This window comes from Capra hircus, chromosome 9 (assembly GCF_001704415.2).
Source record: "Capra hircus breed San Clemente chromosome 9, ASM170441v1, whole genome shotgun sequence".
Classification (NCBI taxonomy): Eukaryota; Metazoa; Chordata; class Mammalia; order Artiodactyla; family Bovidae; genus Capra; species Capra hircus.
Window position 1 is genome coordinate 64,245,079 of NC_030816.1, and position 13,782 is coordinate 64,258,860.

Below are 13,782 nucleotides of genomic sequence, written 5' to 3' on the forward strand. Positions count from 1 at the left end.
AGACCAGGATGAGATTCACATACGATTAAGGAGAGTGAGTCAGAGTGAAATCATTTATTCATTCACTTATTCATTTTTCATCATTCCTTACTGAATACTATATTCTGAGTAGTATAGGAAACTTCCTGCAGATCACACATGAAAAGACAGTTCCTGTTTTCAAAGCCTAGTAGGGCAAAGAGATAGGAAAATATAAACAATTACTACTGAATATTATCAAGGCCCTTAGCAAAGTATGCAACAAATGCAGAAGCTACCCTGAGCAAGGAGCTCCCGTCTCTTCCTGTCTTTGGATCAGAGAACACTTTATTTAGTTAGAGGTGTCATTTGAGTTGTGGCTCAAAAAATGAGTAGGTGTCATCGACTTAAAAAGGTAAGGAAAGGTGTCCCAGGCAGAGAGATCAACATATGGGAAAGAGAGCCTGACAATGCAGAGACCTCCAACAGTTTGTTATCACAGGAACTTCAAGTGCTTCTTTGGAATCTGGAGATGAGGTGTGGCTGCAGGCACAGTGTGATTTCAGAGGACAGAGTGTTCAGCAGGGGAGGTTCCCTCAGTCAGTTCACATGGGCAGTGGAGGAGGGGTAACTAGGAGGGGAAAGATGGAAGTAAAAAGACAAGTTAGGAGCTCATGGTGATCTTTTTGGTGTTAGATGATGAGGACATGCCTCACCAGCATGTCAATGCAGAGAGGCAGGAGATACGGGTTCCCTCCCTGTTGATATTGTTGTTCAGTCATTCAGTTAAGTTCAGTTCAGTTCAGTCACTCAGTCATGTCTGACTCTTTGCGACTCCATGAACTGCAGCACGCCAGGCCTCCCTGTCCATCACCAACTCCCAGAGTTCACTCAGACTCACATCCATGATGCTATCCAGCCGTCTCATCCTCTGTCGTCCCCTTCTCCTCTGCCCCCAATCCCTCTCAGCATCAGAGTCTTTTCCAATGAGTCAACTCTTCCAGTGAGGTGGCCAAAGTACTGGAGTTTCAGCTTTAGCATCATTCCTTCCAAAGAAATCCCAGGGCTGATCTCCTTCAGAGTGGACTGGTTGGATCTCCTTGCAGTCCAAGGGACTCTCAAGAGTCTTCTCCAACACCACATTTCAAAAGCATCAATTCTTCGGCGCTCAGCCTTCTTCACAGTCCAACTCTCACATCCATACATGACCACTGGGAAAACCATAGCCTTGACTAGACAGACCTTAGTCGGCAAAGTAATGTCTCTGCTTTTGAATACGCTATCTAGGTTAGTCATAACTTTTCTTCCAAGGAATAAGCATCTTTTAATTTCATGGCTGCAATCACCATCTGCAGTGATTTTGGAGCCCCCCAAAATAAAGTCTGACACTGTTTCCACTGTTTCCCCATCTATTTGCCATGAAGTGATGGGACCGGATGCCATGATCTTCCTTTTCTGAATGTTGAGCTTTAAGCCAACTTTTCCACTCTCCTCTTTCACTTTCATCAAGAGGCTTTTAAGCTCCTCTTCACTTTCTGCCATAAGGGTGGTGTCACCTGTATATCTGAGGTTATTGATATTTCTCCCAGCAATCTTGATTCCAGCTTGTGTTTCTTCCAGTCCAGCGTTTCTCATGATGTATTCTGCACAGAAGTTAAATAAGCAGGGTGACAATATACAGCCTTGATGTACTCCTTTTCCTATTTGGAACCAGTCTGTTGTTCCATATCCAGTTCTAACTGCTGCTTCCTGACCTGCATACAGATTTCTCAAGAGGCAGGTCTGGTATTCCCATCTCTTTTAGAATTTTCCACAGTTTATTGTGATCCACACAGTCAAAGGCTTTTGCATAGTCAATAAAGCAGAAAGAGATGTTTTTCTGGAACTCTCTTGCTTTTTCCATGATCCAACGGATGTTGGCAATTTGATCTCTGGTTCCTCTGCCTTTTCCAAAACCAGCTTGAACATCAGGAATTTCACGGTTCACGTATTGCTGAAGCCTGGCTTGGAGAATTTTGAGCATTACTTTACTAGCATGTGAGATGAGTGCAATTGTGCGGTAGTTTGAGCATTCTTTGGCATTGCCTTTCTTTGGAATTGGAATGAAAACTGACCTTTTCCAGTCCTGTTGTGCCCAACTCTTTGTGACCCCATGGACTGCAGCATGCCAGGCTTCTCTGTCCTTTACCACCTCCTGGAGCTTGCTCAAACTCATGTCCATTGAGTTGGCTCTGTTGTCCCCTTCTCCTCCTGCCTTCTATCTTTTCCAGCATCAGTGTCTTTCCCAATGAGTCAGCTCTTTGCATCAGGTGACCAAAGTATCGGAGGTTCAGCTTCAGCATCAATCCTTCCAATGAATATTCAGGGTTGATTTCCTTTAAGGTTGATTGGTTTGATCTCCTTGTTGTCCAAGTGACTCTCAAGAGTCTTCTCCAGCACCCCTGTTCAAAGGCATCAGTTTTTCGGTGCTCAGTCTTTTTTACTGTCTTGCTGTCACGTCCAAACATGACTACTGGAAAAACCATAGCTTTGACTAAATGGACCTTTGTTGGCAAGTAATGTCGCTGCTTTTTAACATGCCATCCAGGTTTGCCATTACTTTTATTGGCATAAAAGATGCCAAGCATCTTTTATTTCTGTGGCTGCAGTCACCATCTGCAGTGATTTTTTGAGCCCAAGAAAATAAAGTCTGTCACCATTTCCATTGTTTCCCCATCTACCTGTCGTGAAGTGGTGGGACCGGATGCCAAGATCTTCGTTTTTTGAATGTTGAGTTTTAATCCAGCTTTTTCATTCTTTTTCACCTTCATCACGAGGCTCTTTATTTCCTCTTCACTTTCTGCCATAAGGGTGGTGTCAATTGCATATCTGAGGTTATTGATATTTCTCCCTGCAATCCTGATGCCAGCTTGTGCTTCATCCAACCCAGCTTTCGAATGATGTGCTCTGCATAGAAGTTAAATAAGCAGGGTGACAGCCTTAAATAACCTTGATGTACTCCTTTTCCAATTTGGAACGAGTCTGTTGTTCCATGTCCAGTTCTAACTGTTGCTTCTTGACCTACATACAGATTTTTCAGGGGTAGGTAAGGTGGTTTGATATTCCCATCTCTTTAAGAATTTTCCACAGTTTGTTGTGATCTACACAGTCAGACTTTAGCATAGTCAATGAAGCAGAAGTAGATGTTTTTCTAGAAATCTCTAGCTTTTTCAATTCCTGGGTGAGGAAGATCCCCTGAAGGAAAGCATGGCAACCCACTCCAGTGTTCTTGCTTGGAGAATTCCGTGAACAGAGGAGCCTGGCGGGCTATAGTCCACAGAATCAGACAGAGTCAGCCACAACTGAAGCAACTGAGCAGTCATGTACCCACACAGAGAATGGCGGCAGTCATTTCTCTTATTAACCACAGTTCTGTTCTATGAAGTTGCTACAAACACTGAATTAGAGGAAATACAGGGTTATGTTCATGCGAGCTTTTGGTCATGACATTTTCATTAGCTGTTTAATACATATCCTTGTTATAGGTGTGTTTCTATTTAAAGGCACTGTGTTGGTCAGAGTTCTCCAAAGAATATATGTTAATATATATGTATATAGAGAATATATATGCAGTATATATATAATTATATATATACTATATATATATATATACACACAGACACACACTATATATATATATATTGTGCTTCCCAGGTGGCTCAGTGGGTAAAGAGTCAACCTGCAATGCAGGAGATGTGGGAGAGGTGGGTTCTGTTCCTGAGTTGGGATGATCCCCTGGAGGAGAGCAGAGCAACCCACTCTAGCATTCTTGCCTGGAGACTCTCCCATGGACAGAGGAGCCTGGTGGGCTATAGTCCATAGAATCGCTAAGAACTGGACGTGACTGAGTGACTGAGTGTGCACGCATACTATATATTATGTATATGGAGTATATGTGTGCTAAGTCGCTTTAGTCATGCCTGATTCTTTGCGACCCTGTGGACTGTAGCCCACCAGGCTCTTTTGTCCATGGGATTCTCCAGACAAGAATACTGGAGTGGGTTGCCATTTCCTCCTCCAAGTTATCTTCCCATCCCAAGAACTGAATCCTTGTCTCTTATGTCCCCTGCATTGGCAGGCGTGTTCTTTACCACTAGTACCACCTGGAAAGTTCATATAGAATATATATATACTAATATAGTAAATATATATATGTATATATATATGTAAATTTATTGCAAGGAATTAGCTCATATGATTATAGAGGCTGAGAAGGTTCATGAGTTGCTATAAGCAAGCTGAAAATTCAGGAAAGTTGGTGGTGTAATTCCAGTCTGAGTCCCAAAGCCTGAGAACCTGGGGAACTGGTGGTGTAAATCCCAGTCCAGGAGTAGAAGTCCTAGCTCAAGGCAGGCAGGAGGAACAAGTGACAAATCCCTCCTTCTTCTACCTTTTGTTCTATGTAGGTCCTCAAAGGAGTGGGTGATGCCTGCCCACACTGGGGAAGGCAATCAGCTTGACTGATTCAAATGCAAATTGCATTAGAAAACACCTCACAGACACGCCCCCAAATAATGTTTAATCTAGGCACCCCAAGGAGCAGTAAAATTGACACATAAAATTAACCGTCACAGACTCCTTGTTCAACATATAATGTTGGTTCACTAACATTGATCTCGAAGCCAATGACAATAGAACTCACGCCTGAACAGGGTGTACCTGACACAGCTCTTCCCTGTCAGCACGTCTCTGTCCTCTTATGCTTAGGAACACTAGGCAGCCCTTCAGTGGTCTTCATTTGGAAAGTGAAATCCCCAACAAAATACACAAAAATGTGGAAAAGGTGGCTCTAGAAAGAGCACTTGTTTACTGTGAAGTGAAGTCGCTCAGTCATGTCCGACTCTTTGCGACCCCATGGCCTGTAGCCTACCAGGCTTCTTGCTCCATGGGATTCTCCAGGCAAGAATACTGGAGTGGGTTACCATTTCCTTCTCCAGGAGATCTTCCTGACCCAGGGATTGAACTCGGGTCTCCCGCATTGTAGGCAGACGCTTTACCGTCTGAGACAGGAGACCCTTAACCAGAAGGCAGAGCACTGCCTTGATCCCCGCTCTGGGAATGTGGGGTCCAACCCTTCAGGTTCTTTTCCATTCGTCACACATCTGTGAATGATCAGGGAACATCGTGTGTATTGATTTGAGGATTACAAATAATTTATAACGAGCAGGCAAATGAATGAATAATGAATTCATTGAATAATGAGGATGGGTTGCATTCCTTTAAGATTAGAAAAATTTTGTTTATGACATGCCTTTAAGACATGAAAGTCAAGTGAGTTGTTGGATTAAAAAATAGGTACTTGAGACACATTAGTATTTAAATGGCTGAACTGTGCTGACTGTGTAAGAGACTGTTATGGGCTGTAGGAAATTGTTTTTGTCGTGTTTAAGCACATGCATGATGTTAGGATGAAGAAGGATGGTGGCTGTTGTGAGCTCAGGGTCAGGGCTGGCCGAATATGTCAGACATTGGAGGAACCCTGGCTCTTCCTGAGGTGAGCTTCTATCTGTATTACTGCTCTCTCTGTCCCACCATGGAATTTAACATACGTTGGGCTCTGGGTGACATCCCAGAGAGGGATCCAGGAGACTGGATTCCAGATCTCTACAGTTCAAGTCACTTTCAGGGTTAATGCTTCAAGGAGGTCTAAAGTCTCATGGGAGGGGATCTGAAGTTGACAGAGAGCTCTGATAAGAATTCATGCCCCACCCTTTGTGTTACTTTTTTTTTTTTTTTAATATACCATCTTATCCTTAAAAAAATTTTTTTTTATTTGGCTGCCTCTAGTCTCAGTTATGGCGCATGGGATCTAGTTTCCTGATCAGGGATCAAACCCGGGCCCCTTGTGTTAGGAGCATGGCATCTTAACTGTGCTGCACTTGGCTTATCATGCAACATTTAAACCCGAGGTTTTTAGATTCTGTGGAGGCATTTACTGAATAGAAGGGAAGATGCCGGCCTTGGGAAAAGGACTTGATAATACCTTGCACAACTGAACACCAGCTGGAGAGAAGCCCCTCTGCTTTCTGTTGTTATACTTGGATTTAACTGAATGACTCCATCTGAAAGCCACCGCTGTGCCCTGTGAGTAGTAGCAGAAGCTCATGTATTGCTCTGGGTCCCCAAGAACATCTGAGAGAGACCAGGAGACCACATTTGAAATACAAAAGTTGAGTTGCTTTACCAGAGGTAAACATAGTGCCGAAATCTTGCATGTGCAGCAATTTCTGGAAATCAGCTCCCTGCCTTCTCAGATACAGATCTCTTGAAAGCATGAAGTGAAGCATGAATCCAAATAAAAATTGTTTTTCAAATAAGTATTAGGTAACACCCAGTGGGGGCGGATAGTTCTTCTACCATGCAATGCACATGTGTGGTTCAGTGTTTCACTATTAGCAGAAGGGAGCTTAGAGAGATATTATAAATATTTACTATACTTTATTAAATTTAGGGTAAACAGGTACCTCCACCAAAGGGTGTTTTTTTTTTTTTTAAGGGAAATAATTATAGCCATCACAAAAGAGTCCTCTTTCGTTTATTTTATGGCTAAAGTGATAGTTGGTCAGTCATGTCTGACTCTCTGTGACCCCATGGACTATAGCCTGCCAGGCTTCTCTGTCCGTGGGTTTCTCTAGGCAGGAATACTGGAGTGGGTTGCCATTCCCTTCTCCAGGGGATCATCCTGACCTGGGGACTGACCCCTGGTCTTATGCTTTGCAGGCAGATTCTTTACCATCTGAGTCACCAGGGAAACCTAAAAGATGGCTCTGTTTATAACCTGTTACGATTCTGTGAGAGAGGCAGGTGGAATCCACAGGGGCAGGCATGGCACTTGGTCTTGGCATTGCCCTTGTTTGCACTTAGACATCAGAATTCATTTCTCTGGCACTTACTCTGCATACAAAGCGCGCATGGCAGCAACGCCTATCCCTTGTTCTTGCCATGGATGGTTGTGAATCATGGTCGAGCGTATGGCGTGCTTGAGAAAGGTTTGCTTCTACTGCAAGCCTACCATGGAGTAGGTTTTGGGTCCACAAGCATATTTAGAGCTGTGACTAGAACTGAGTTGAGTTACTAAAAAATGCAAGACATTTAGATTCCTGGGAGTACCTGATCATTTTACAATGTGGTAAGAAAACCGCTGCTAAGACTTTCCTGACTCTAGAGAACCTGATAATGTACATGAGAGAGGGCGTTCTAGTTCTTTGGAGTTCTCTTTCTCTGTTTTTTTGTGGTGAACTGTTTTCTTTTGCTCTTTCTGCTTCCTTCCCCTGGTTTTCCACTTCCTCCATCCAGTATATATATATATTTTTCTTTACTCATTTCTCTCTTACTCATAAGTGTGTGGAATCCACACTTAAAGACTCAACGTGCAGTGAGGCTGAGGAGTCTAGTGATGGGCTTTTATTGGGAACGACAGAAAGATTATATTACAATGTTATAGTTGCCCAAAGCAGAGAGGTTTTGCCATTCAACAGTTTAGCTGATTTAAGGAAGAGTGGGTATGGAGGGTTGTGTCTGAAGAGATAACAAACAAAACCCCAGAATGAATGCCATCTGAGATGCCAAGCCATTGTAGAGTCTACTATCAAAGTCACAACACTCAGGAAATGCCCAGATAGTGTGGTTTTCATTATTAGTATTTGTATTATTTTTGAAATGTATGGGGTACATGTGATAAAGTCCACACGTAAAACTGGCTGTCTTGTGATTTGGTGAATGAGATCTCCTAAATTAAAGAAGTTTGATTGAAACATAAATAGTAGGTAAGTGCAAAAAAAAAAAGTTACTGAGTTGAGAAAAACAGTGGTTTGTAAATAATTTAGTGAAATAATACTTTGTTTTATTTTTTTGATTTGTTTTTAGTGTGGAATTATTTTTGATGAATTAATTTAAATTTAAATATAATTTAGTTTATTTCACTTCTTAAAAAACAAACAAACACACTTCAAGGTTTCAAGTTCTTGTGTTCAGCCCCTTCAAATGTTCATGTGTTATAGATATGTTATGAATATCCCCTCATATTTTCTGTCTTCTTTCAAGGCTCCTCTCCGGGGTCAAGGCCTCTTTTCAGGCATTCTGAACTTTGCAGGCAGGCTAATCCTTTCCCATGAGGGACCCTGAACTTTGTGCTCAGACTGCTACTGTAGCAGTAGCTACATCTCCAACGAAAGCACATCTGCAGTCATATGCTATTTCCTGTCAGGAGGCTCTCTTTGAATTTCATGGCCCCTTTTGGGGCCATTGTCTTATCTCCCGATACCAGCCCCTTCCCAGCACTTGCCCCCTTTTGTATCATTGTCTGTTGGTCTCTCCTGGCTGAACTGTAAGCTCTGAGAGGACTAACACCACCTTGTTCGCCCTGTACTTGTATTGTAACACCATGACAGTTGGTCCTTGAGTGGAATGAATATTTCACCTGTCAACCAAAAGTATGTTTTATCAAATTGTTTCTGAAGTAAACAAATTTAAAAAAATTAGCATGTCAAGTTTTCAGTCAAATTTATTGGAATTGCATTCCAAATGCAAATGATTCTGTCCATTTGCCAGTGTTAACACTGAGGAGTCCTTCCTTTTCCAGCCATCAGTGTTGTTGGCCAACTCCTACTCATCCTTTCTATCTCAGCTTGAACGCTGCCTTTTTTTTTTCCTGGCATCTTCCTCTCTCCTCCTGCCCACCTAATCTGAAACAACTTCTCAGAAAATAATCACTCATCATACCCTTTATTTTCCCCACATCTTTTATCAAAAGTATAAAGGATAGATTTTTTTTTTTCTTATGGTTTGTCTCTTCTACTAGATTGTAAATTATGTGAGGGTAAAAAAATTATATATTTAGTCAGTATTATATTCTTAGCACCTAGTACAGAGTCTGGCACATACCAAATTTGCGATAAATCTTTGTAAAATGATTTTTAAAAATATTTTCTGTTGTTTAAAAAGTGCTGTAGGAATACATAGAAAAATAAGATATTATCTTTAGCCTTAAGGGGATTCTAGTGTCTCTGATGTCTTCAGGTTGAAAAAGACACATAGTGTATGAGATAAGGAGGAATGAAAAGGTCCAGAGATTGTGTATGGGAATATTTTCTTACCATAAAATATTTAATAGTTGTACATTTATGAAACATTGATTAAGAAAATTCATAAAACTATATATTTATTCATTAATGCTATTAAATAAGTTTATAAATTGTGAATCAGAGCATTACATTATTTTGAGGGATATAGTATATATGGTAAGAGATATATACTAGCAATTTTTGCTAAATTTAAAGTTTTGTAGCTACATCAGTTCAGTTGCTCAATCATGTCCGACTCTTTGCAACCCCATGAATTGCAGCATGTCAGGCCTCCCTGTCCATCACCAACTCCCGGAGTTCACTCAAACTCATATCCATCGAGTCAGTGATGCCATTCAGCCATCTCATCCTCTGTCTTCCCCTTTTCCTCCTGCCCCCAATCCCTCCCAGCATCAGGGTGATATCAAATCTCTTGCAATAACAGCCCCAGGATCCCCAAACTTTGATTGCTGGTTGTCTAGGGAATAATGCCAAGACGTGAGAAAAATCCCAGAGTGTAGCTGAAAGAATATCCATTCAGGGAAATACCGATTTTTAGTTCTTGTGGCATTTAAGAAGGCCCCTAAATTTGAAATTGTTTTTACAATTTCATCTTCTCTTCAATACTATGTGTATTAATTTCCTCCTTAAATAACCAGCAGTTGCTCTGACATGTTTAGTGATGACCATGTTTAGTTAAGAAGACACTGTTATCTCTTTGTTTTAAGCTGTGATAGACAGTATGGAAATAAACACTTGAATGTACAACAAGCTACAGCATTGTGTAATAGGTAGAAGCAAAACCCATAAATAATCAAATGAATGCATTAATATTTACAGAGTTTCACTGCTTAGGGAATTGAAATAAAAAGAAATACTGTCACCCTTCTTTTAAAATTTTAGTCAGTAAGCCTTCAGGTAAAGCAAAGACCTTCTAGGCAATAAAACTGAAGTAACAACTAACACTTATCTTGGGCTAAAATACTCTGGGTGTCATCCTAAGTGATTTATAGGTATTAATTCATTTAATCTTTATGTTAACTGTAGTGGATGCTGTGGTGTGTCAAACAATATCTCCCCCAAAGGACTAAGACATTCATTCCCTCATTTCCTGAAGTGTTGTCCTGCTGACAGCTTTTAGCTAAATCTCTGCCTAGAAATTGCCCTTGGCAGAAAGCAGCTGCTTTGCCCAAGGCTGCACACCTTTCCAGGGATAAGTGAAAGTGTTAGTCACTTAGTTGTGTCTGACTCTTTGGGACCCCATGGACTGTAGCCCGCCAGGCTCCTCTGTCCATGGAATTCTCCAGGCAAGAATACCGGAGTAGGTAGCCATTCCCTTCTTCAGGGGATCTTCCCAATTCAGGGACTGAACCTGGGTCTCCTGCCTTGCAGGCAGATTCTTTACCATCTGAACCACTAGGGAAGCCCTGCATCCAATGATTGGTCAATTCAGAGATACAAAGATCTGGTTAATTTGCCACAATTCAGGATATCTCTGCAGGACCATTCCAGCTTCAGAGCTCTTCTGTGGGATCAGCTGAGACGCTGCTGCAGCTGTTTCCCTGTTCAACTTCATCCTCTCTTCCAAGTGGCTGCCCTCACTGCCTTTCTGATGTTTCCCCTCAGAGAACTCTCTATACACATTTCTATCTCAGAGTTTATTTCCTCGGAAACTGGAAGATAATCATTATCAAATTTGTTAATTTTTTTTCAACTTCTTTATTATTCTCATTGTATAGGTAAGTAAACTGAGGCATAGAGATGGGTAATCATCCACATTTACTGGTCAGGATTCAGACCCCACTTCCCTAGCTCCAGAATGAATGCTTGTAGCCACTGTGCTCTGTCTTAAAGTAAGACGAGGAAAAGAGATGGGCTCTGCTCGTTGTGACTCTGCCCTCCTCTCAGGTGTAATCACACTCTGTGTCCTCTCATCTCCTCCTGTTTCAGTCAAACTGGCCTTCCTTCAGTCCCTTTACTGGCCACGAATGAGTGAATGAATTACTAAGGGTACAGGCAGTGGGTTGGAATATTAGAATCTAGGCTGGTGATGATTAGAATCTAGGGAGAGGATTTGACTGCAGCAAAGAGAAGAAAAAATGAAATGTAACTGATATTATGGTTCGTAAGTAATAATTTATGAAATGTAAATCTGAAGTTCTCAGCTTGGGGGTAAAACATTTTGTGCTCAGCACAGTATTAAGTTCTTATTGTAAGGCATACAGGAAATAATGTCTGCATCCTTTGGAAATTTGTAATCATTTGGGGAAGAGAAAAACACTATATAAGGAAGAACAAAAGAACACCAGAAGGTAATATGTAATCAAGAGCAAGATAATGTGACATTTTCTAAATATATTTATGAGAGTACGTAGATGAAATTAAGAAACAAACTGCACAAAATATTGAGATAGAATTAATTACTTAAAAGTTAGTGTTGAGTTTGTGGTGTATTTTCATAAGTTGAAAGGAGACAGAAGATTATTCTTGACAGAGGAAACAGATGGAAATCACGTGAAGAGAGTCATTGTCTCATTTAATCTCATAACATTTCCCTGAGATGAGTGTTATTATCAGGATTTATGAGAACGTTGAGGTGCAGAGAGGTTAAGTAACTTGCTGGCACAAGCCCGGTTGGTGAGCCAGGGAGCCAGGGGCTGAACCTAGACAAGCTGCTTTCAGAGTGCACGACCTTGCCCACCACCTTTAGGGGCACAAGGGTTGTGGTGATGTAGCAGATCAGATAGGCCAACTGATGAGGCTCTCAAATTTGTAGGCTGGGAGAGTTTGGAAAGATCCATTAGGTAATCAGAGACCTTCATGGTCAGGTAAAACAGGCACTTGAAAGTGAAACTGATGGGCATTTTGATTCAGCTCTAGTCATTACTGGAAGAGTTGCTTACTCATTTTAAGACTCACTTTCCTCTATTCTAAGATGGAAATAGCAAAATTTAACTTTTTGAATTGTAATGAGGATTATGTATAATGTATGTGAAGCAATTTGTATGGCACCTGTGATGATTGTTGTGGGTGCTCTGCTAATGGATGATAGTTGTTTTAGTGTAGATGATTAAACCTGAGTGGAAATTTCTGGAAAAGATGGGATCATAGGGCAAAATACTAAACATGGAATTTTAAGAAGACAGAGATGGCTACATGGGGCATGGTGGGCTGAAAAAAAGGATGGGGTAGAGGAGCTGGGTGTGGGTAAATTATCATGATTTAGGATTCTCCCGTAATATAAGGACACGAGTGGGGAGTGGGGGCAGTGGCGGTAGAAACATATGGAAGGAGTAGAGCTGAGGAGGAAGGGTTGACAAGATTCAGGACACAGAAGACAAGAGAAGAAGCAGTGAAAACGGGCAGATGATCTGGAGATCAAAAGGTTAAGGGAAAGGAAATACCATTGAGGAGAAAATGGGGAAACTGAGGAAGATGTAGTTCTTGAGTACATGGTGATAAATTCTGATGTTGAAATAAAGAGAGCTAAGATTTATGAAAAAGATTGAGAGGAATTTGAACGGTGAAATTAAAACAATTTTTTAAGCCGATGATTCCATTGACTTTGGTCTTGTGAAGATGGGATTTCTGGTTGTAGCTTTTCTGCTAAAATTTTGAGGAAAAGAGAACCAAGAAATATGGCTGCTTGACCTAGTGCCATTGTTGTATAATAGGGAGCTGAAGTCATAGGAATGTATAAGACTGGATACTCAAAGAAAACAACAAGATAGATTCACATATGTAGATCACATAAGGGGTAGATCTTTATGTGAGCCTTTCCTATGTGGATTCCATGGTATTCTTCCTCTGAAGCCTACAGTTCTAAGATCAACTCTATGATTTTTTAAATTTTTCACTTTTGGGGGTGATTTTAGAATAAAATTTCAAGGCCATTGTGTTTCTTCTGTTCTTTTGCTTTAACAGCAACAGGATAGAATGCCTTGCAACACCAAAGGATTCAGGAGAACTATTTCTGTTTTTCCAGAGGGCTTAATAAGGAAGCAACTTATTCTCTCTGAGGAAAATGACACTTCACAGAGGCCAAATATATTTCTGTAAATTGTAAAGGATAATATTGTTCCAATTAAGCACTTCATGCTCGCAGCATAGAGGCCAATTTGACCTTATACAAATAGGACAGGAGAAAAAAGATGCAATTGCCAAAAATGCTCTCACCTGAAAGATAAATGTCACAAATAAGCAGGTGCCAAAAAAATTCTAGAGAAACTAGAAGCATCACTTTATTTTTTCAAAGTGATGATGGATAGATGCATTCATAAATTGAGAAACTATAGGGAGCTGGAATCAGGTAATTTGAAAGTATCAGCCATGCTGAGCCAAGTAGACTCTAGAATTTCTTATTTTCCAACAACAAAGCCTAAAGCCCTCTGGCAAGCAGCCCTATCAAAATTTTTTATTATTAGTTCATCAGATGAAGTTAACTCTGAACACTTAATATGTATTTGTTTTACAGTTGGTGATGGCTTCTAGAAGGTTTCCCCAGAATTTACCTGCTCTAAAAATGGTCAAGGCCAGGTGCTAATTAAGGTCCATGCTTTTCCTTTTCTTGCAGACTTCTAAAGAAAGATGGAGAACAAAAACCCCAGAAGAAACCTTTCCTTAGTTCATCTGTGAGCCATAGTGTTGTCTGTTTTTGTGTTTTTAAAATATACAGTGAAAAATTCTTTCTACAGTCACTGAAATATCTCAGAGGTGGGAAAGA